Source organism: Pongo abelii, chromosome 2 (assembly GCF_028885655.2).
Source record: "Pongo abelii isolate AG06213 chromosome 2, NHGRI_mPonAbe1-v2.0_pri, whole genome shotgun sequence".
NCBI lineage: Eukaryota > Metazoa > Chordata > Mammalia > Primates > Hominidae > Pongo > Pongo abelii.
The window spans coordinates 26310182-26334633 of NC_085928.1; the positions used below are offsets into that span (position 1 = coordinate 26310182).

The 24452-nt window shown below is 39.1% G+C and overlaps 1 protein-coding gene across 1 annotated transcript in view; it reads right to left on the reverse strand.

The window, feature by feature from the left end:
• The window catches only part of PHLDB2 (pleckstrin homology like domain family B member 2), a 234604-nt gene that overhangs the window by 130909 nt on the left and 79243 nt on the right, over positions 1–24452 (reverse strand). The window lies entirely within an intron of this gene.

A 24452-nucleotide genomic window follows, 5' to 3' on the forward strand; every position in this document is an offset into this window, starting at 1 on the left:
CCCAAAGAGATCCTGACTTTAAGTCTGGCTTCCTGCAGCTGACATATCTAATATTCTCTGTAGACACAGGGGAGCCCCAGGAGATGACCTGGTCCCACTATCATGTAAGTAAGGGCTCCCATTTGTTGTACACCTAGTATGCCAAATATTGTCCCACTTGATTCTCACAATGTCTCTAAGACTAAGTGCTGTCATTTTTTTATTTAACAAATGAGGAGCCAGAGACTGAAGAGGAATAATTAGAGAGTTATCAAAAGTCACATAACCAGTGATGTACATTACCTAATAAGGTGACAATCACCATCTCCTATTCAAATGCTAAAACATAACAGGTTTTGTTTATATTGCCCTTGGTATATTAAGGAGAATGAACCTTAATGGTGGCAGAATTGGAGGTAGAAAGATAAGTTAGAGGTCTATACAATAATTCAGGGGAGAGATGCTAAGAAACTAAACTAAAGGCATTTGTGTACAATAGTGAGATGCAGACTGTATGATATACCTGGGAGGTACAATGCATCAAGCCAACATGATTTATTGATTCTAGAAGGTGGGTACAGGGGAGAGAGGGTTTGATTTGGGTAAGTGATGGATGATGGTGCCATTATCTATGAACGGAAATATTGAAAGTAGAACAGATGTGGGGTGAGGAGGGGAATTTAATTCTGGACATGTTGAATTGAAATATATCTGTAGGGCATCCAAGTGAAGTGCAGGGTAGAGAACAAGATTAGAGATGTATATTTGGAGGATGCAGATCAAGGCAAGTTTTTTTTTTTTTTTTTTTTTTTCCAAAATGGGAGGGAGCAAGGCAAACTGTCTCATAGGCTGAGAGAGATGTTAAAGATCTAGGAAACAGAGAAATTAAGTGACAGAGGAATGTCCTGGGAGAATAGAGAGAGGATGAGGTCAAGAATCCAGCTGGAGTGTCGGTCTTGACTAGAATAAGCTCTTTTTATCTCAAGAGCATGGGTAGTGAAAGCAGGTAAGGGTAGATGCCAATGAAGGTCAACAGCTATGTGATGGGAAGGTTACAATTAGAGGATTTTTACATTACTGAGTTTTTTACATACTGAGTTTATATACATGGTTTTTGTCCGTGAAGAACAAGGCCAAGTCTTCCATTGAAAGTGTACTATTTAGGAGATAACTGCTGAAATATAAACTTCCATAAGTTATACTTAAAAGAAGCTTTAAAAACTTTTGTGCTATAAGCAATACCATCAAAAAAATGAAATGAGAGCCCACAGAGCAGGAGAAAATGTTTGTAAATTATATATCTGATAAGGGATTTGTAGCTAGAGTATGTGTAAAACTCTTAAAATTCAAAATACTTGGCAAAGCATGGTGGCTCACTCCTGTAATCCCAACACTTTGGGAGGCTGAGGCAGGAGGATCACTTGAGCCCAGGATTTCAAGACCAGCCCAGGCAACATAGAGAGATCCTGTCTGTACCAAAGATTTTAAAAAATTAGCCAGGCATGGTGCCATGTGCCTGTGTTCCCAGCTACTTGGAGGCTGAGGCAGGAGGATGGCTTGAGCCCAGGAGTTAGGAGCTGCAGTGAGCTCTGATCATGCTACTGTGCTCCAGCCTGGGCAACAGAGCGAGACACTGTCTAATAAAAAAAATGAAAATAATCAAAGGATTTGAGTAGACATTGCTCCAAAGGAGATATGCTGAACATCTTTAGCCATTTGGGAAAGGCACATCAATACCACAATATGATACCATTGCATACCCACTAGGATGGCTATAATAAAAAAGACAGATTGTAACAAGTATTGGAGAGAATGGAGAAATTGGAGCACTCATAGGGTGTTTGTGGAAATACAAAATGCCTCTTTGAATCACAATCTGCCAATTCCTCTAAAGGTTAACAGGGCTGCCATAAAATCCAGAAATTCCACTCCTACATATATACCCCAAAGAAATGAAAACATATGTTCTCACAAAAACTCATATGTAAATGTTCATGATGTCGTTATTTGTAATAGCAAAAAATGGAAACAACTCAGATGTCTTTCAAAAGGTGAATGGATAAAGCATGATTTATCTATACAATGGAATATTATTCAGCAATACAAAGGAATAAAGTACTGACAATGCTTCAACATGGATGAACTTTGAAAACATGCTAAATGCAAGAAGGTAGTCACAAAAGATCATATATTACATGATTATATTTATATGAACTGTTCAGAATAGTTAAATCTATAGAGACAGAAAATAGATTTGTGGTTGCCTGGAAGTGGATGTAGGGAAGAGATGAAAGAGTAATAGAGAGTGCTGCTAATGGGTGTGGATTTTCTTTTGAGAGTGAGGAAAATGTTCTAAAGTTAGATTCTGGATGACTCTTTGAATACATTAAAAACCATTGAATTGCAAACTTTAAATAGGTGAATTATATGGTCTGTGAATTATATTTCAATAAAAGCTGTTTTTTAAAAAAAGCTTCACAGAAGATTTTTAGGGCAGTGAAAATACTCTGTAAGATACTGTAATAGTGGATACAGGTTATTATATATTTGTCTAAACCCATAGAATGTACAATACCAATGTAAACTATGGATTTTGTGTGATGGCAATGCATCAATATAGGTTCACCAGTTCACCAGCTGTAACACATATACCACCCTGGTGGGGATGTTAATAAGGGGAGAGGTCACGTTTGTGTGAGGATGGGGATATATGAGAAATCTCTGTACCTTCATCTCAATTTTGCTGTGAACCAAAAAACAGTCTTTAAAGAAAAAAAAGCAGAAGCTTAAAGTCTAAGGAAAAGATTGTTGACGGAGGCAAGAAGTGAACACTGCTAAAGACCAGATAATAATAATGGCCATTATATTTGAGCAGTTATAAGCCAGGCACTGTGCTAAGTGTTTTATCTACATTATCTCCATTAACCTTCACTATAACCCTATAAGGTACTTTTCCCTAAATTTACAGAAATACAATTAAAGCTGAGAAAAATAAAGAACTTGTCCAAAGTCAATAGTAAGAAAGATAGGAAGACAAAATGCAGACCTAGATCTGTGTGAGTCTGTTCCTTAATACATGTACTGTGCTGTCTCCCACAAGTTTTGCTTTGCTTTGCTTTCTAACTCTGACTTTCTAGGTTCCGCACAAATGCCAACATCTTCAAGCCAATTTCTTTTTCCAGGGCATTCCTACAATGTTCTAGGTCTATCAGTCTTAGAGTGGTAGACAGCATTTCCACCTCTGCAATCTTAATAAAGAGTTGCAGAATAAACACATTCATAATAAAAATGTTGTGGAATAAATGTATCGATAAATGTTCACTCTCCTTAACTCCTCCACACATAGGAGTCCTAGAAGCCCAGCTGACACCCTGTACAGAGTGATTTCCTGATGTTCAGAGCACTTAGGGCCAGAAGAACTGAGAGCCCAACCCAGAGAAAATGCATCTCTTTATTCTATTTGAAGAGGTTATGAGTGAGAAGAAAAGAACAAAAGTTGATCTCAACTGTTAGATAGAGAGACAATGCCCATACTCATTCACCTGTCAAGGTGGTTCTTGAGTTCTACAATCTTGATGCAACCTTCCAGCTTTCCTCACATAATAACTGCAGATATACCTAAATTAGTTCCTGGCATGTACGAGGGGTTCAAGAAGTTTTCTCTTCCTTGTTCATTCCTTTACAGTTCCCCCCTCCTCCTACTCCTACTCAATAACCATGAAAAGCTCACTGTTTAAATTCAAACCCCATCTCTACTAAAAATACAGCTAAAAATTAGCTGGGCGTGATGGCAGGCGCCTGTAGTCCCAGCTACTCAGGAGCCTGAGGGAGGAGAATCGCTTTAACCTGGGAGGCAGAGGTTGCAGTGAGCCAAGATCACGCTATTGCACTCCAGCCTGGACAACAGAGTGAGACTCCATCTCAAAAATAATAAATAAAATTAATTAATTAAATAAAATTACAAATTCAAACTTCTAGTCTGGAATGGAGTAACTATAAAAGAAGAGAAAAAATACAAACCTAGCTCCCTAGATTAGCTGCCTAAACTCCTCTGTGGTCTGGTAATCATGACAAAATGGTATTGGGGACTATCTGCCTCCTGATGAAACTACGACATCTGTCCACATATGTCTTTATGCCACATTATTATAATGTGAGAGGCAGTAGAAGAAAAATAGTTCTTTTTAATAAAATACGGTATACCAGTGTTTACGTGAGCTTACATTGTGTCAGGCATTGTACTGAAGTCTGTACAGACATCTTGTCATTTTATTCTCACACAATCTTTTGAGGTAGGTTCTTCTAATTGATAGGCAAGAAAATTGAGGGCAGAAGAGGAGGAATAACTTCTCTAAGGTCACCTAGTCAATAAGGGAGGGGTCAGCAACCTCCCCTTAATTTATGTGGCCCTAAGTCAGGTCTATTTCTGTGTTAGATTGTCTCTTTATCCCTTCTGTTATCACGAAGCTCCCTTTCGTGGAAACTGTTCTCCTAAAAATGGTGTGGAGGAAAATGCTTCTAATGTGTAAATAAGATTACAAGCAATTATCCAATATCAATGCAAAAATGCTAGAGTAAATTTTAGAAAACAGAATCCAAACACCACATTAAGAAAATATACCATGACCAAGTAGGATTTATTTCTGGAATGCAGGGATGATTCAATATGAGGAAATCTATTAATTTAAATACTATATTAGTAGATATAAGAAGAATAATCATATACTATCCTCAGATGGGGAAAAACCTTTTTAAAATTCTTTTAATTTTATTAAACAAATTTTTTTGGAGACAGGGTCTCACTGTCACCCAGGCTGGAGTGCAGTGGTGCAATCATAGCTCACTGCAGCCTCAACCTCCTGGGCTCAAGCAATTCTTCTGCCTCAGTCTTCCAAGCAGGTAGGACTACAAGCATGTACCACTCTATCTGGTTAATATTTCTATTTTGATTTTTTAGAAATGGGGCCTCACTATGTTGCCTAGGTTGGTCGTAAACTCCTGGTCTCAAGCAATTCTCCTGCCTCAGCTTCCTGAAGTGCTGGGATTACAGGCATAAGCCACCACACTGGGCAAAAAAAAAAAAAAAAAAGGGGGGGGGGGCTTTTAACAAAACTCAATTCCTATTCCTGATAAAAACACTCAAGAAAATAGAAATTGAGGCATATTTTCTACACTTGATCTTAGCCATAAGGCTGAGAAATGATAATGCATATTTTTCGATACCTCAGTCCTAAAGCTGGTGTTATGTTTAATCAGAAAATATTAGAGGTATTTCCACTGAGATTAGAAAAAGGTAAGGATGCTTACTCTCTCTCCATCTATTGAACATTTTCTTCCTAGAGATTATAACCAACACAATTAAAAAAGAAAAAATTGATTCATAGGAAATGGAAAAGAAGAAATAAAACTATTTGCAGATGATATAGTTTACCAAGAGAATCTGAGAAAATCAATGATAAACTCACAGGCCATAAAATCAACTTTTTCTTTTTAAAATGCTAAAGATAACGTTAATTTTAAAATAACTTCAAATGTCAAAAGCTGCAAGAATAGCACAAAAAACATTTTTTTTCCTGGAACTACTTGAGAGTACATTGTGAAGAGAGAGCCCATCACTCTTGAATAATGTGTAACCCTTCCAAGAAGGGCATTTTTCAGATAACCGATACACAAGAATCAAAATCAGGAAATTGTCATTGACACTAACATTAAATTTACAAACTCCATTCAAGTTAGTTAATTATCCCAATAATATTCTTTATAGAATGCAATCTAGGAGCATCTGTTATATTTAGTTTTTCTGACTCTTTAATGTTTTTGTTTGTTTGTTTGTTTGTTTGTCTGGAAGAGCTCAGTGTGGGTGGCCTCTCTTGGCTAATTTATCCTCACTCCCACCCTCTCAGTACCAGGGGTAATGGAAGAGACAAAGAGGGTGACCACAATCAAAACCCATCCTGCCAGACATATAAAATGAATAATTGCTTGAGTGTGTAGAGAAATCTGGAAGTGATTCTATACTTTTATCTTATTTTTACTATAAAAATTTTGAAGCAGACTATAAAAATAGAAATATGTTAAATGATGAATATTCATTCTGCTGAATTCTTCCTAGATAGAATGTTCACAAGAAAAAAATTGTCTTATTTCCAAAATCGTTCTCCTAAATTAGATTTAGAAGTATATCTGTTCTTAGGTCAGTATATGCTCAGCACTAACTGCTCTTCAAGAAAATCTCAGAGTCTATTCTTAGATTAAATTTTAAACAGATAATACTGAGAACACAACTATCCTCATTTTATTAGGTATTAATTCTAAGCAAGTTTTAAAAAATATTCGAATCTGACTCTGCCTCAAAGTTCTGTTGGAAATTCAGATTGTCACTAATTCTGTGGGGCTGTAGTTCAAATTTCTTTATATGTAAAGCCTACAACTATTTTTTCCTAATTATATTTTATGGTAATCAAATTATTAGCCTTCATCCATGTTGACTGTCTGAAGGGTTCTGAAAGTATAATAGGTATATAAGTAACTTCCATGCTGTGCTGGTTTGATGAATATCTGGGAAATCAACCGGGATATGTTATTGGATTTGTTATCGTTCTTGTAGAGCTGCTTTTCTGAGAACAGGTTGGAAACGGAAAGAGGGCTTGTGGGCAAATTCCTCTTCTAGGTTGCCAGAGGCAAGAGCATACTGAGGAACTTTTTAAACATACAGGTTCCTGGCTAGGAGTGGTGGCAGGTGCCTATAGTCCCAGCCACTCAGGAGGTAAAGGCGGGAAGATTGCTTGAGCCCAGGAGTTTGCGACCAGCCTGGGCAACATAGCGAGAGCCTGTCTCTAAAACAAACATGCAAACAAATACATAAATAAAAATAAAAGTACAGGTACCTTAACCTCACTCTAGACTTTCTGAATCAGAATCTGTGTTGGTAGTTTCAGTAATGTGTGTTTTTTGTTGTCGTTGTTATTTTTGAGACAGTCTCCCTCTGTCAGCCAGGCTGGAGTGCAGTGGGATGATCTCAGCTTACTGCAACCTCCACCTCCCGGGTTCAAGTGATTCTCATGCTACAGCTTCCCGAGTAGCTGAGATTACAGGCGTGCATCACCATGCCCGGCTAATTTTTGTATTTGTAGTAGAGACAAAATTTCGCCATGTTGACCAGGCTGGTCTCGAACTCCTGGCTTCAAGTTATCCACCCGCCTTGGCTTTCCACAGTTGTGAAATTACAGGTGTGAACCACCGTGCCTGGCCAGGTTCAGTAATATGTGTTTTTAAGAAGTTTCCCGAGAGAGTCTTCCGTAGTAAGCTTAACACTAACCTTGATTAGCTTTGAGAAATTGTGTCCCACAGAATGTCAGTTTAACAGAATGATCCCATAAAAAACTAAGAGGAGTTTTGGAAATAATGCATTCTATAGCCCCTCCTTAGCAAGCCATGGGACATATTAGTATATGCATTTAGTATAGGCTCTAAGGAAACATCTACTTAATTTTGTGTAATCCAGCATTTCTCAAATTTATTTGAGTACAGCACACACTTTTTTTGACACAACAGAAATTACTATGCACCCCAAAGAGCAGGACTTTGAGAGAGATTGATATAGAACACATTCTTCTCCATGCCACCCCCTCTTTATTAATAGATCAACAACTGTTTGATGTTAGGCAACTCAGGAATGAATGTAACTTCAAACTTTTATAAGGAATATTGTGCAAGGTTGCGTAAGAACTTCCTGCCTAGTATTCTCTGGCTCTTCCTCTGTTCATTCCTAAACTTTAGATATTTTTTAAAAACCGATAACAGTTATGATAACAAATGTGCCCTGATTTCTTACTCTATGCAGACTGTGTTCTAAGCGCTTTGCAGGCATTATACCCCTTAATACACAGCCCTCTGAGGTAGTTTCATTACTTTAACAATGTTATAACAGGATACTGAGGTACAGAGATATTAAACAACTAAACCTAAGAAAACTCACAGTAAGTGGTGAAGCAGCTATTAGAGACACTAAATCCAGGTTCTCAGATTCAAAGTCTATAATGTTAACCACTTCATTATTCCACCTGAATAATGTAGATTTGATATGGTTTGGCTCTGTGTCCCACCCAAATCTCATCTCGAATTGTCATCCCCATGTGTCAAGGGAGGGACCTGGTGGGAGATGATTGGATCATGGGGGTGGTCCCCTCTTGCTGTTCTCCTGATAGTAAGTTTTCATGATGTCTGATGGTTTAAAAGTGTTTGGCAGTCCCCCTCACCTCTTGTCGCCATGTAAGATGTGCCTTGCTTCCTCTTCACTTTCTGCCACAATTGTAAGGTCCCTGAGGCCTCCTCAGCCATGTGGAACTGTGAGTCAGTTAAATCTTTTTCCTTTATAAATTGCCCAGACTCCAGTTGTTCTTTATAGCATGTGAAAATGGATTAATACAAGATTCTTTGGTAATCTTATTCAAAGCCAAAGCTTCCCTTGTTCATGGCTTTCTAAGCCCTGTCCCTAATGCTTGCTCTCTCTTCTGAGCTACAGATCTGCATCTCTAACTGCTTGTTAGACACGTCAGAGAGGAGCTACAACTGGATTCTCAAAGTTAACATATGTCTGTAGAATCTCATCTTCCCTTTCCAAACTTACCCTTCCCTTTGTTTTCCCTCTTTCCAGCATTCATGAATTTCTTCATATGACAACTGTGAGCACTTACCATGCATTTGGCACTGTGCTCTGTTGGGGACTTAAAGGTGAGCAAGGCATCTTATTCCTGACTTCCGTTTGGCTCATAACTTCAGTGAACACATGCTTCATCATGGCTACTTTCTTCTCTTTCTGCATTTTGTCCTTCCAGATTAGTCTCCAGTAGCTGTTTTATTCTGTAAGTTGTTCTTAAGTCATATCATTTGAAAAAGAATTTGGTTATTGGATTATCTTTCTCTGAAAGGTCATTGGCATGTCTGTAGGTGCTGTGGCAGATTGTATTCCAAAAATGGTCCCACTGGCTCACATGCTCATCCCACCATGTAACATTGGCAGCCCTCCATCATGAGGTGGGGTCTACATTTCTCCTTTTGGATCTGGATGGGCCTGTAAATACTAGTGGAAGTGATGCTATGCTATGTGCTTTTCAAGGCTAAGATCTAAAAGGCAAACAGTTTCCTCCTGGCCCTTCAGAGAAGCTAGCCCTTGGAATCTAGGCCCTGAGGAAGAGGAAAGACTACATGGGGTCACTTTGTAAGGTGTTTCTGGTGATAGCCCCTGTTGAGGATCCAGCTGACAGCAAGCACCAACCTCCAGACAAGTGAGTAAGATTTCAGATGATTCCTAGTCCTATCCTTTTCATGTCCCCAGCTGATGCTGAGTGAAGCAGAGACAAGATGTTCTCTCTGAGCCTTAGCTAAATTGCAGAGTTGCAGCAGCATAAATACTGTCATTGTTTTAAGCCGCTGAGTTTTGGGGTGTCTGTTACACTGCAGTCGACGAGAACAGGTGCTTACCATTATTTTCACCAGCTATTGACAGAGGCAGTCACATGGCATAAAGTATAGCTACCTGGAAGGAGCTGCTGCTGGGGAAGCAGGCATCATTATTAAGTGTCAATTGTGTGCCATCCGTTTCACATTTTTAATCCTCTGTAGCACTTAATAAAGTAATTTGCATGTAGTATATGTTGAATAAATATTTGCTAAATTGAGTTGAAATATGGCTTGATAGTTAAGTACATGACCTTAGCAGTCAGATATACTGTACAAACCACAGCTCTAGATGCTACAGCTGTGTGATGGGAAGCAAGTTTCTTCCCCAAATCCATCAGTTTCTATATTTTTATGGTAATAAAAATATCATTAAACTCTGAAACTGATATAAGGATTAAATATTTAAGGCATGTGCAAGTGCCTAAGAATGCGAGGCTCATGGTAAATCTCTCTCTCTCATTCTCTCTTAAATTTTAGGACAAAATGAGAAGGATTGTAGCCTGATTGTGAGGGATCTTGAAGCATAGTTAAGGTTCATTTTTTAGGCAATTAGGGACTCATGGAAAATTACAAAGGTGTGATATGCATAAGGCAAGGTTTGAGAAGATTACTATGGCAATAATGTGTAGAAAGGATATATAAAAACCAGTTCCGAAGCTAAAGTCAGTGTCCAAGAATGTTAGGGTCTAAAAAAGACTTAAAAATATAGCCAAGGGGATATCAGGTCAGGAATAAATTGCAGGATGATATTACAAAGGAAATTTCCATAGTCTTTGATTGGCTGGGTTTGAGTCTACCACGGAAAAAGTTAAAATAAAAAAAGCAAAGTCCAAAATTGGTTGCAATAATTTGGCAGCATTTATTAGAGGATCCCCTATGATTCAACAATTTCACTTCTAAAAATTTGTCTTATAAAGAAATGAGGTCAAGAGTACTTAAAGTTATATGTCAGAGATATTTACTGCATCTTTGTTCGTGATAACACAGTGTTGAGAAACTATAATACCATCAGTAAGGTCGTGGTTAAGTAGACTACTATATGTTCATACAATCAAATAATATGAAAATGAGGTAAATCTAGATAAACTGACCTGAATGATAAGTTGTAAGTGAAAAGAGCAAGTTGTAAAGCTATATGTGTGTATATATATATACAGACATATATATAAAAATCAGATGACTATATATATAGTCATCTGATATATATATAATATATATAATGCCACTATATATATTATATATATAATGCCACTATATATATTATATATATAATGCTATTATATATATAATATTATATATAATGGCATTATTTACATTTTTAAGTTGGTATGTATCTATATATATAGAGACAATATATAATATTATATATATAATGGCATGGTATATATATAATGCCATCTGATTTTTGTTAACAGCAGGAAAAAGCCTAAGTGCCGGAAAAGAACAACACTAGATTAATGCTGTTTTCCTCTGGGGAATGGGGATGGAAGGATGTGGGAATGGAGTGGTCTTACAAGGTTTACTTTGATTAATTGGTACAATTTTATCTTTTGGTTTTTTTTTTTTTAAATATAAGAACATATTATATTTGCAAATTTCATACCATTACAAGCAAACAATGCCATTAACAGAAGCAGTAAAGTTGAAAAGATTGTTGGATTCAGGGGAAAGAAACTGATTAGATATAGATTAACTTGTAAAAAGAAAAAGAGATGTAGATTAACTTGTATTTGGTATGAAGCAGCGCTGTACCAAAGGGTTGGTTTGTGGTTAGAGTTGTGGTAGTTGTTGGCAGCAGTCAAGGGTGTATCTGGGCAGGCTTTCCAGGTTGTGGTTCTTGTAGGGCTCAGAAAAGATGTGGTGGATATGAATAGAGCTTGCAGCTAAGACTAGAGGGTCGAAGGCAAAACTCATGAGCCAGTGTCATGGGAAGCAGCACCACAGATCATTTTTACTGCTGCTGGGTCCCAGGATTGGAGGGAGTAACTCTCTCTGACACAGCCTTGTTCACCCAAAAGGCTAGCTTAGGACATCTATCTGACTGACCAATAATTTACCCTGGATTCGACATAATAGGAGAGGCGGAAGGTAGTACAACATCCTGCTTGTGAAATTAATCTTTATTAATTTGTCTATTCCCACCTTAAACTTATTTACATTTTTAAGTTGGTATGTATCTATATCTGCATTCGTATCTATATCACCCATACCTATAACTATAATCTATATCATCTATCTGTTTAGATAGATACAGATAGACATCCCTGTCTGCCTCTTTTCATGTGAAACAATTAGCATGTATTCAAATTTGGCCTTGAATAATACTATGTATTGAGACATATTAAATATAGGGTAAGCACATTATAAAAATGGATCCCACATGGGGTATTATAGTGTTATGTTGTAAAGCCAGTGTTTTATTATAGAATTACTGATTGCTTCTCCAGATGGGTTTAAATTGATGACTCTAAGAAAATTTTTGCAAACTCCCCCCTTGTAGCTTACTGTCCCTACAAATATGCTCATGGGAAGACCCACTTTCTCTTCACTACTTTAAAATGCTTTGGGCAAAGAAACACTTGGATGTTTTTATTAAATAAACATTATCTTCAAAGCCCAATGATGAATTTTTTTAATACATGAAAGTCTCTTTCGAAATCCTTTTCAATATTTAATACGTATTGTGTAAGTATAAATAATACATTTGAGATTTTTAAAAATGCATATGCAAAGTGATTTGCAGAAGTCCCTAAAATATTTATGATTCTATTATCTACAATTTTCTTTTATTTATCCTATCTTCTGTAGATTCTGATTAGGTATAGGTAGGGATTTTTTAAAAATGTCATGGCTCATGCCTTTCTTCCTTCTTTTCTCTCTCTCTTTTCTTTCTCTTTCTCTCTTTCTCTTTCTTTCTTTCTCTTTCTCTCTCTCTCTCTCTTTCTCTCCTTCTTTCTTTCCTTCTTTCCTTCTTTTCTTTCTTTCTAGAAAATAAAATGTGGAAATATAATGAGTCCCCTAAGATCCCACTGCCCCTCATGCTGACAATGATATGGTTAGACTCTGGGACGTGCTGCCTTTTTTTTTGCCATGTTCCTTATTCATGGCATTTCAGAACAAAAGATTTATACATACCCAATGAAGCTACATATATTCTTTTTTTAAAATCACTATTATCAAGCCATACGATATCTCATAAATTAATAGAAAAATGTTGCATGTAAGATAAAGAATTTTAGATTGCTTTAATTTTGTCAGTCTCATTTCTTTCTAAGCAGAAATACCAGCCTCAGTTTCCCTGCTTATTAAGCAATATATGCTTCCAAGCAATTGCAAAGTGAAAATGGAAGTACCTTTAGAAATTACTTTATGCTGCCACCACTAATCTGATAGAGGCCTGGAAGCAGGAGGAAAGAGTAAAAGCTGTTTTTCTGGCAGTCAGTAATAATGCAAAGAAAGTGGAGGCCTGCTCCAAATTTTAGTAGCTTTATATGCATCATTTACTATAGTTGGTGAGTGGATAGGAGAAACAAAATTACAAATTTCTCTTTAGTGGCTTGGCTAAGAAGTTGAAATTGAGAGTAGACTCTGAATCTAAATATTTTAGGAATTAGATACATATCTAATTCTTGGTTTTGCTGTGTGTGTGTGTGTGTGTGTGTGTGTGTTTTGAATAGTTCTGTCAGTTTGGTGATAAGAAAATGTAAGGTGATATGAAATTAAAAAAAACAAAAAAAAGTATTGTGAGTTTAGGATCTAGTGAAAAACTGTGGGTGGTCTTCTAGAACCTAGTTAAATAATATACAAAATAGAATTCTTAGAAATATCAGATGTTAGTCGGGCGCGGTGGCTCATGCCTGTAATCCCAGCACTTTGGGAGGCCAAGGCGGGCAGATCACCAGGTCAGGAGTTCGAGACCACCCTGACCAACATGGTGAAACCCCGTATCTACTAAAACTACAAAAATTAGCCAGGCGTGGTGGCATGTGCCTGTAATCCCAGCTACTCAGAAGGCTGAGGAAGGAGAATTGCTTAAACCCAGGAGGCAGAGGTTGCAGTGAGTTGAGATCATACCACTGTACTCCAGCCTAGTAACAGCAAGATTCAGTCTCAAAAAAAAAAAAAAAAAAGAAAGAAATATCAGATGTTAGGACTTTTTTTTTTTAAACAAAAGAATAATGGAAGAACCAGGAATCCAGGACGGGAGAGTTGAGTGAGCATGATACTTTCCTTTAGGGAGGAGAAACAATCCATTGGCTAGTTTGAGTTGTTTTTCAGTCATAGTGATGGATTTGAACAATCCATCCAACCCTTTCACCCAGTTCTTCTCTTTACTAATTGCATGCCTTTGCGAGATGGGGCAATATGGGAGAGATGTGGGAAGATAAATGGCCCTTCAGAGGTTTCCATGACTTTTTAGAATTTTAGTGTGTTGGCTCTAATTAATGCTGTCAATAGGAGAAGGGAAATATCTAAAACTCTCGGTGAACAGTCACTTAGCTACTCAGAAAAACATTTGGAAATTAGAAAAAACATTGTAAACATTTATATGTGCTCCTTTTGATCTAACAAGCATCTATATTCCCTTTCCTCTAAGAGAAAAGATCCAGTAGCTTTGGCTGGTTGGCTAATACCAGAAGACCATATTTATGCTACACAGTGTGTGGCATTTGGCAGGGACTCAATAGATGTTTTCTAGGTTTCATTAAATTGACTGAGTCAAGTGGAAGGTACAATCTTTTTTGTTTGTTTGTTTGTTCGCTCATTTTGTTTTTGAGACAGATCTCACTCTGTCGCCCAGGCTGGAGTGTTGTGGCGCAATCTTGGCTAGTCACTGCATCCTCTGCCTCCAGGGCTCAAATGATTCTTCCACATTCACCTCCTGAGCAACTGGAACTACCAGTGCATGCCACCACACCCGGATAATTTTTGTAGAGACAGGGTCTCCCTGTGTTGTCAGTCTGGTCTCAAACGATCCGCCAGCCTCAACCTCCCAAAGTGCTGGGATTACAGGCGTGGACCACTGTGCCTGGCCACAGTCTTTTAAAAGCCAAAACTATTGAAAAATATTGATAAAATGTTTATTAAGTATGTCATTCAATATGTGTTCATAGATTACCTGAGCAGGGGAAATTAGAGAGGGGAAATCAAAAGATGATCCATTGACAGATAGACTGGAAGTTCCCTGTCACTGGTAGGAAGCATTACCAGCATCTAAATCAATCAGTGCACAGGAGGATATTGGGGCTGGGGCAGGGCAACTTCAGCTGCCTCTGTGTTTATAAAGCAGTTGGACTTCAGTTGCTATAACTCTCTTGGCCTTTCTCTCCCAGTTGGTTCACTCTGCCCCAAAGAGAAGGGGCAACTCTCCCATGGGAGCATTTGGGAAATACTCTGGTTCTGTATAGTTGGGAGCTAGCTGACCTCAGGAGCTACAGTGGCTGAGCTCCTTTGTGGTCTGGTTTACAGAGGCAGGCCCCTATGGGGAGGTGCACTGTGAATGGCGGTTAGTCTACCTAATTTTGGAATGCAGTTTTAGGAAGTCCTCTGTTGCACTGCACCTAAGCTATACCCTCCTTTGTCAGCTTTATAGTAATGAAGGTGACATTTTTATCTCCTTCTGCCAGACTTCCATGTCTATCTTTTCATTGTTTTCATTTGGAAATATGTACTGAGCCCTTAGACTGTGCCAAGCACTCTAGTAAGCCCTGAAACTCTACCCACAGAAGCTCACAGTGTAGCATATTTATGATGCAGTTGAACAAGTGGGTGAGCATGAAGCTTCCCAGGAAGAAACAGTCTGAACCGAGTTGCTCAGTTTTTGGTCTTTCCTTTTTTTTTTTTTTTTTTTGAGACGGAGTCTCGCTCTGTCGCCCAGGCCGGCGTGCAGTGGCACAATCTCCAATCTCGGCTCACTGCAAGCTCCGCCTCCCGGGTTCACGCCATTCTCCTGCCTCAGCCTCCAGAGTAGCTGGGACTACAGGCGCCTGCCACAACACCCGGCTAATTTTTTGTATTTTTAGTAGAGATGGGGTTTCACCGTGTTAGCCAGGATGGTATCTATCTCCTGACCTCGTGATCCGCCCACCTGGGCCTCCCAAAGTGCTGGGATTACAGGCGTGAGCTACCGCGGCCGGCCTGGTCTTTCCTTAACCAAGTCACAACAGAGCGGGATTTGGCCAGAAGGTAGTCGGGTGTGGTAAGAGCTTAGGCTGCAGAGGCAGCAGGAGCTCGGTTCTGAAAGGCTGCCCTTAAAAGCCATACTAAGGGCCCTGGATTTTGCCTGGTAGGCAACAGACAGCTGGTTAAAAGGTTAGAGGAAGGATGTGGTCACATTTCTGTCTTAAATAAGTCACTTTGATAGGTTGGAGGATCAGTTTGAACAGGACAAGCCTAAAGAAACTAGTTTGCAGGTTGTTCTAGGTGAGAAATTATAAGAAAGTGATTTAGTAGCACCTCTGTTTTTTGTTTGTTTTTCCTTTCCTTTTTTATCTTGGACATTGTGAAATGAGCTAATGCACAAAAAGCGTTTGCGTTTAACTGCAATTCATAGCAAGAACTCAATAAATGTCAGCCATCATCATTTTCTTTTTCTAAATCATCATGTCATTTCCATCATCATCATCAGCAGAGGCAGTAATTTCTCCCTTACTACTCATCCTAAATAATGAGCAGCCTCCTAGAGGCAGGCTGCTCCCAGAGGAAGAGAGCCGTAGAACCTTCTCTCAGACGGCTCTGGTTCAGCTGATCAAACCACTCCCTGCACCCACTCCCACTCCACCACCACATGACTACACCTCCCCTGGCAGAATTGCCAAAGATCCTGCATTCCTACCCTGGCCATGGAGCAAAACTGTGGCATTACTGTTGGGTATTAAGGATTTCCTCTTTGTTTTACTGTTATCATGCTTTCATCTAGCCAGAACTCTACTCATCTGATAGAAAATGTAGGGTTCAATTCTTTGTTTAGCTGCCAAGATTCTTCAGTGCTTTGGCAAGGAAAGGAAATCTGGCACAAGTGTTTAGGATTGCCCACGTACCTAAGAAAACTACACTTTCTAGATGTAAAGAGTATGTGGGTGATCTTCTCACCAATGTGCCAGCTTTATCCCCTTGAATAATTGGAAATCCCCCAGCAAATACCCTATTGAAGGAATTTTACTTGACTGGTGTATTTCAAGGTCTTATTTAAAATTATATTTGAATTAAAATTTGTTTTTTCTTGAGACAAAGTCTTGCTCTGTTGCCCAGGCTGGAGTGCAGTGGCATGCTCTTGGCTCACTGCAACCTCCACCTCTCAGGTTCAAGCAATTCTCCTGCCTCAGCCTCCCTAGTAGCTGAGACTACAAGCACGTGCCACCATGCCCAGCTAATTCTTTTTCTTTTTCTTTTTAGTAGAGATGGGGTTTCACCATGTTGGCCAGGCGGGTCTTGAACTCCTGACCTCAGGTGATCCTCCCACCTTAGCCTCTCAAAGTGCTGGCATTACAAGCATGAGCCACCATGCTCGGCCTAATAATAATATTAATACTAATAAATGTAATAAGGAAAAATGACAAAAATAAAAATAATCCAAATTTTATTACAGAAAACTCTTTCTTAAATTAAACTTCTTAAAATAACCACAGAACAATCAATTGATTTTATTTCAACCTCATTTTTCTTTTCTAGCTCTCTTATAAATATTTGTGAGCCAAAAATTAAGAAGATTCAAATGAAAAAAACCTTCATAAAGATGCAGCACTTAAAGGGTTATTTAAAAGAGGAAGTGTGGGCCAGGCGTGGTGAGGTGGCTTACCCTGGCAATCCCAGCACTTTGGGAGGCCAAGGTGGGCAGATCACTGGAGTCCAGGAGTTTGAGAGAAGTCTGGCCAACATGGCAGAATCCTGTCTCTACTAAAAATACAAAATTAACTAGGCATAGTGGTGCACGCCTGTAATCCCAGCTACTCAGGAGGCTGAGGCACAAGAATAGCTTGAACCCATCAGGCAGAGGCTCCCATGAGCCGAGATGGTGCTACTGCAGCCCAGCCTGGGTAACAGAGAGAGATTATGTCACAAAAAAGAGGAAGTGTGGTTTGTATGTTCTTTCAATATAGAATGGCTATTTTTTTTACTCTACTGTAAGCATGGTCAATATGATTTTCCTACTACATCTGTCTTCAAGAAGATGAGAATCTTTTGAAACTAGTAGCTTACGGTCTCCCCAAGGACCTCTCTTTTTGATAGTGTAATAATCTTCATATATCATGAAGTAGAATTGTACTGGCAAAGTTAAGAATCTGGATCCAGCTTGTCAAAGTCACAGCCTTTTGTGTGTTTGTTCAATTGACCTACAGTGATTTGTACTTGTGACAATTACCTAGATTATGGAAGTTTGTAGGTTTGAGCAAATCTTTTTCTTCTCAGTATTTTTGTCTTCTTACCTGTAAATAGTGAGAATGCTAAAAGCACAGAAATTTCTTCTCAGGAGTTTACCAGTATATAGTCTTCCTTTAAATGTAGAGATTAAATTTTAAGTTATTTACGTGAGCAGATTAAGAGATAGTATAGAAAGGTAAATGGTCTACAAGTGGATATATAAGGAACAATTTTTCCACATTTTTCAAGAACACTCAGGCAGAGTGAATTATTCATGCACCTATAACTAAAAAAGGCAATTATCAGTTGCCTTTCCACATAGTACATACTTGAAAATGTCCAACGAAGTTTGCGTCTGTTAGAATACTTTCAGCCACAAGTTTGTCAAATTAGCTTAAGCCATGTTGAAAACCATCGACTCGTGTAACTATACATCATAGATTTACTGGGCTTCAGGTTCATGGACTCAGATGCTTTTCAGCTCTAGGTTCTGCTGAACACAGGCTTCATTCTAAGGACAGTTTCCCACAGCTGCCAGCTGCAATCAGGGCTACATGCTTTTACTTCCACTTCTGGTGTAGGAAAGACTTGCTTCCTGAAAGGTCCCTCAAGCATAAGGAAACGTTTCCCCTGGAGACCTTTAGTTGATTTGGGTCACACGTTCACTCCAGAACCAACAGTGGGAAAAATTATGAGATAACTCTTTGGCTAGTCAGGCTATTGAGGATGTGGGCTGAGTCAGAAAGGAGTAGATACCTGGCCAGAAAGGGGTGGATATCTTCCATCCTGTTGGAAAGGAAGAAAGGACAATGGATGCTTTAGGCCACCATTAACAGCCACTCCAGAGTTCCTGGGAGGAGTAGGCCTATGCAGTAAGGAAGAAAACCACTGTGAGCATTCATATGGAGTAAGATTTAGCAGTCGAAGCTACCAAATGAGGCAGATAAAAAACCTATTTATAGGGAGAAGACAGAGAGAAAAGAACCGACCAGCAGGTGGGTTGGAAGATCAGAGGGTATGGCTAAGAATTTTATTGCTTTTTAAAGCAAGGAGACCGGATGGTTTCAAGTTATCTGCAGACAGAGAAGTAATAGAGCAATAATCCTGTGACTGACTGCCCTGCTCTTAAGCACACTTTGTGTCAGAACTTCTTGCTCACTCTTAATAGGGGAAAGGAGGCTCTGAAAGACAGCATTTTTGTGAGTAATCCAAGATGAAACTAAGTTACCTAAAGAGACAGATACGGCTAGTGGATTAAATTAAGTCTGCACCCCCTCCACCATCTCCTCACACATACACACATACTGCAGTGCTATGCAGGCAAGGGGGCTGGTGAGGAACGTCAGGCCAGTCACAGGGAAAACAAGACACATTTTCTTTATAGCTCTCAGTGGTATGTGAACCCAGCATACATTTCTTCATTACATAATGACCAAGTTATTTGAAAGATCAAAAAAATGTTAACACATACTGATCGTGATTGTACAATTGTCTGTCATTTAAGTTTGCTGTGAATTTATCTATATGTAGATGTAAATAGATAAGACTTTGCTGAGTTTGTGAAAGTCTGGTAAACTATTTGGTCAGTGTGGAAACCTAAGGGCTAGTGAGAGGAACTTCATGCAGACTCCACTCCATCGACCTACTGACTATTCTAAGAGGACTCTTGAGGTCAGTGATTAGGAGCATTGTTTTCCTTAAAAACTTGTCATCTACAAATATGAATCTACAATTCAGTGATAAATACCTTTCTTCAAGCACTATGATATGGTGCAACTTTTTTGAAACTTCTAAGCTGAATTCATTGAAATGGGGTATTATCTGGAAGTCTCTGAAAATAACAGAATAAGTATTTTCTCAGGCATGCTAGCTTGGGGTATATGCAAATTATTGAACACCTATTCCATATCCCAGCTCTCATTAGGGGGAACTGTTGAAATTGCAGCTCCATTAAGTCAAGAACTTTGGCTCAAAATGGAGGAGATGATCAAGGTATTTCCCAACTCCCACTTCTTCCTGGTCCCTTAGGCCTCCTGGCTTGCAGCCACTTGGAAGCTGTCCTGGTTGAGTACTCCAGCATCACCGTGGTGGTACTATGTGCTGCTAATGGCACTGCTGCTGCTCCTTTGACCATGTGATGCAGACATCATCACTGAAGCTCCTTCCAGGAAAGCATGTTGCCTAGTGCCTCCAATGCCCTTCCTTTGTCCCCATGCTATTGCTGCATAAATCTGTTACTTAACCAGACATGTTATAATTATGTGCATATTTTTTTTTCCAAGGGCTAAACAGAGAGTTCTTCCAAGGCAAGGACTTTCATGATTTATAGTGCTGTATTAATTATATAGTATGTGATCGGTAAATAAAGGAAAGAAAAGTTCTGGTGGTTTTTGGTATTGGTCCCAAGGAGGGAATTTGGACCAAGGAGGTAAGATTGGAATAAGAGAAGAGCTCACATTGTTAGCTTAATTTCCTTTGACGTCAGGCTTTCTCTTCTGCAACTTGCCAATGTTTACCAGAGCTCATAGGAAAGGTGCTGTATCTGATTTTGATTTTAGACATTGAATTTTCACTGTAATACAGAAAACTCCCATCCTTTAAGATGGGGCAAGCAAATTCTAGAACTGTGTTGTGGTCTAAAGACCGCTCAAGGAGATTTTCAATTCTGACAGTTGAGGCTACTTTATATGTTCACTGAAAGTTCCTGAGTTTCCTTGACATTTTTGGAATTGAGAGGAGTCTAAGAGGTATCTCTTCTACACCTGCCTTTCATTTTCACAAGGAAAACACTTGTTTGAATATTGGCAGAACAAGTTGTTTTCAGTGTACCATTATATATATATACATACATAAAGATAGAGAGACAGACAGAGAGAAAGAAAAATTTTTTTTTCTGATGCAAAGTATGAAGGAAATAGAGGAGAGCACCATGTGAGAAACTAATACCTAAATTTACTACCTCAGGTTCTGGCATCAAAAAGTGGACTGGAAAGGTAATCAGTATAATTATATATAACCTGGCCTGCTTTTATTTATGGGGCTTGACATATCACCCAAATTTGCCAAATATAGGCTTTCCTGAAAACTGAAATTCAAACTCTTCCTGTAGAAATGTGGTCATGCCTAGTAAAGCTGCTACCCCACAGAGGTTATATATCTTTTCAATACTAAACATTTTTGCCTGCCAGCAGCCTGGAATGAAAATAAAGCCTGAAGTTTCAGACCATTAGACAGCCTGCTGGGCCTCCCCTAGGTTACTGATATTTTCCTGGGTAGGTAGTAAGAGGAACATGTTCAAATAGGACTTTACAAAATGTAATAGCACTTGGCAAACAACGTCTTATTTTTAGTAGCATTACCTGCTGTTGTGTTCAAGAACAAATTAGCTGTCATGGAGCTGGTGATGGTTAATTTTGTGTGTCAACTTGACTACATCATGGTACCCAGATATTTGGTCAAATGCGAGTCTAATGTGGCTGTGAAGGTATTTTTTTAAGATTAATATTTAAATGAGAAGCCTTTAAATAAAGCAGTTCACCTCCATATTGTGGATGGGCCTCATCCAATCAGTTGGAGGCCTTAAGAGAAAAAAGACTAATTTCCCCTCAAAAAGAAAAATTCTATCAGCATACTACCTTTGGCCTCGAGCTACAGCATCAAATCTTCCCTGGTCTCCAGCCTGCTGACCTACCCTCCAGATTTTGAGTTTGCTAGTCTCCATAATAATGTGAGCCAATTCCTTAAAAGAAATCTCTCTCTGTCTGTCTCTCCCACTTCTGTCTCTCATCCATTGGTTGTGTTTCTCTGGGGAACCTTGACTAATACAGACCCATCACATATTCTCCACAGCATGGATTTAGGCTCTCTGGCACAGTGTCTTGGGCCTTAGAAGAACAATGAGCCTGGTCTGACCAGAAAAGACATTCAAAATCTATCATGGCAGTGGGACATATATTTCTTTGGGTTTCATCTCAGGAGAGTTGCTGAAAGCAGGCCCGATTCAGCTAAGACTTACACTGGATACTCGGAATCATTGGGGACCCTGACATGGAACCCACATAAGACCTAAAAGGAGACTTTTCCTGAAGTCTCCAGGAGAGGAGAACTTCAGGGGCTCTTGGAACTAAACCTCGGTTCTGGAATTGCACTCTCCCAACTAGCACATTTTGGCTGCTGAAGTCTGAAGGCAAAATCTTGCTTGACTCTGGAATTTGTTCTAGTGATATGCTGCTATTTTAATTCTGAAATGTGTTAATATCCTGACAACTCCTGGTGTTGATAAACTATAGTACTGTCCTTATACTTGGGCAAAGGGATATGTGCCATAGGTCTCACGTTTAGAGAGCCTCATTCCGGCCGTGCCCCTCTGGCCCTATCTTCTTTGCTTTACTTCTCTTCTTCCTTCTCCTTCTTGACCACAAACTGGAGAATCCAGGTCTGGAAATTCCATGCCCAACTTCCTTGTTCAGGGCCTGTGAAGATCTGCTCTCTCAAAGGTACATACATTTAGATCTGAGAGGTGGCCATGGGGCCACTGGTTGTAAGTTATGTGGATTGAACTTACAGTTGTGGGCTAGTGTGAGACACAACACATATGAGACACAGTAAATATAGTGTGAAATGGATCACAAAAGAGAGTGAAAAGAGAGAACTTTCAGTCTGAGCCAGGACTAGCTTTCCTTGCATCACTATAGTGTTTCCACTACAGTATATAGTTCCACTAGAGTAGAATGCCAAGGGGTCTGAGAATTCTAAACTTCAATTTTGTTTTCCAAGAGGTTATCAAGGTATTTTTTAAAATCAAGTTTGGAAGAAAAAAACATTTCTTTAACCATTTTAACCTCGTTTTTAACTTTGAACTATTTTGACTCAGAGTATGCAGACATTCATTTGTACTCTAGACCATCTCTGTCAATCATTACAACGGTGGAGGAATTTGTGACTCAAATAAAGGTTTAGATTAGCTGACCACCAAGTCCCCTGCCAATGCTGTGATTCCACATGTGGTAGTTAGGGGCGGAAGAATATGGTCAGACCCTCTCTAGAGAGCTCAAGAAAAACAAAGAGGAACAACCTCAAGCCACTAAGGCAAGGATGGTCTGACCTTAATCCAAGTTTCCTTTTGGTTAGACTTTCTATGTGAACACTACTTTTCTTCAAAGCTTCATTACCATGAAAGCCTGCAAGACATTTCATACCATGCCAGATGTGGTTACTAAATGAGGACTTGCCAACCTTGTTTGGTTTCAAACTCAATAATTTATTTGATAAATGTGGATGCATCTTGACAATTAAACTCTCAGATTCCATTGGTATTTGTTTGTCTTTGGGGTAAACAGATAAAAGAAAATTAGAATAAGCCATTGTATATTCTAAAGGACAAATAAGCAAGGTATCTTCTGAAGGACAAACAACACTGGGGTTGAGATAATAGTGGGTTTGTTTTCTGAGAGGAAGCACAGTATATCCATAGAGAATGTACTCATGATATTTCTAGGACACCCACTTTGGTTTTTCGGGCATTTTATCCAGCTTCTCAAAATTCTCTGTTGTACAAATTCTCTCAAAAAGAAAAAAGAATGCCTAGAACTTGAAATGAAGCTCTCTTGTACTCATTGCCCCCAGATGGGAAGAAATCAGTGTACTCAGATATCTCTGGCTTTGCCATGCATTAAAGATGCAGAAAGGTCTTCCATTTCAGATGATCAGACTTGAAAAAGACTAAGTGGCATTGAATTCAGATGGGTTATCTACCTTGGCTTTTTATGGATCCCCTTGACAAAATATTGGTCACAATTCTACATGTTTGAAGTCTGGAAGGTTTGTCATTGTGAACTAGGATGGTGCCATGGACTGAATTTTGCCCCACAGCCACCCCCCTCCCCATTTATATGTGGAAGCCCTAACCCCTAGTCAGAGATGGGCATTTGGGAGATAAGTAGGTTTAAATGAAGCCACAGTGGTAGACCTCATGATGAAAAGAGTGCCCTCATAAGAATAGACACCTGAGAGCTTACACACACACTCTCTCTGAATGTGAGAACACAGTGAGAAGGCAGCCATCTACAATCCAGGAAGAGAGTCCTTAACAGATCCTGACCATGCTGGCATTCTAATCTCAGATTTCCAGGCTCCAAAACTGTGAGAAAATACATTTCTGTTGTTTAAGCCACCCAACTGATGACATTTTGTCTTGGCAGCCTAAATTGACTAGGACAGCTGGACATGAACTTTGAGAAGGTGCATTGGAAGGGAAAAGAAACAAAACTCATGGAATGAAACCAACCTTGAGGAGAGGAGGCATCTTGTATAGTGACCAAGGTTCAAGGGGTTTAGTGATTATTATGGCCCAGCATGGAGCCAATGGCAGAATTTTTTAAGAATTCAGCAGATCTGGACTGGTGTCAGCCTTGTGAAAAACGGCATAAGAGAGCTGAAAATTTAAAGCCCTATTATTGGCTTTCACTCTAGTGCTAGTAAGGCTCTAGCTAGCAAGGCCATGACTGCAAAGAGCTGTTAGAATTTGCAAGACCCATCTTCAGCTGTGACAGGGTATGGCATTGTGAAAATATGGCACTAGTAATCCAATCAGACTCTTAGAGAGTGGAAGCAGGACTAGCCTACTGGGAAAAAAGTCAGTTCCTAAGTCA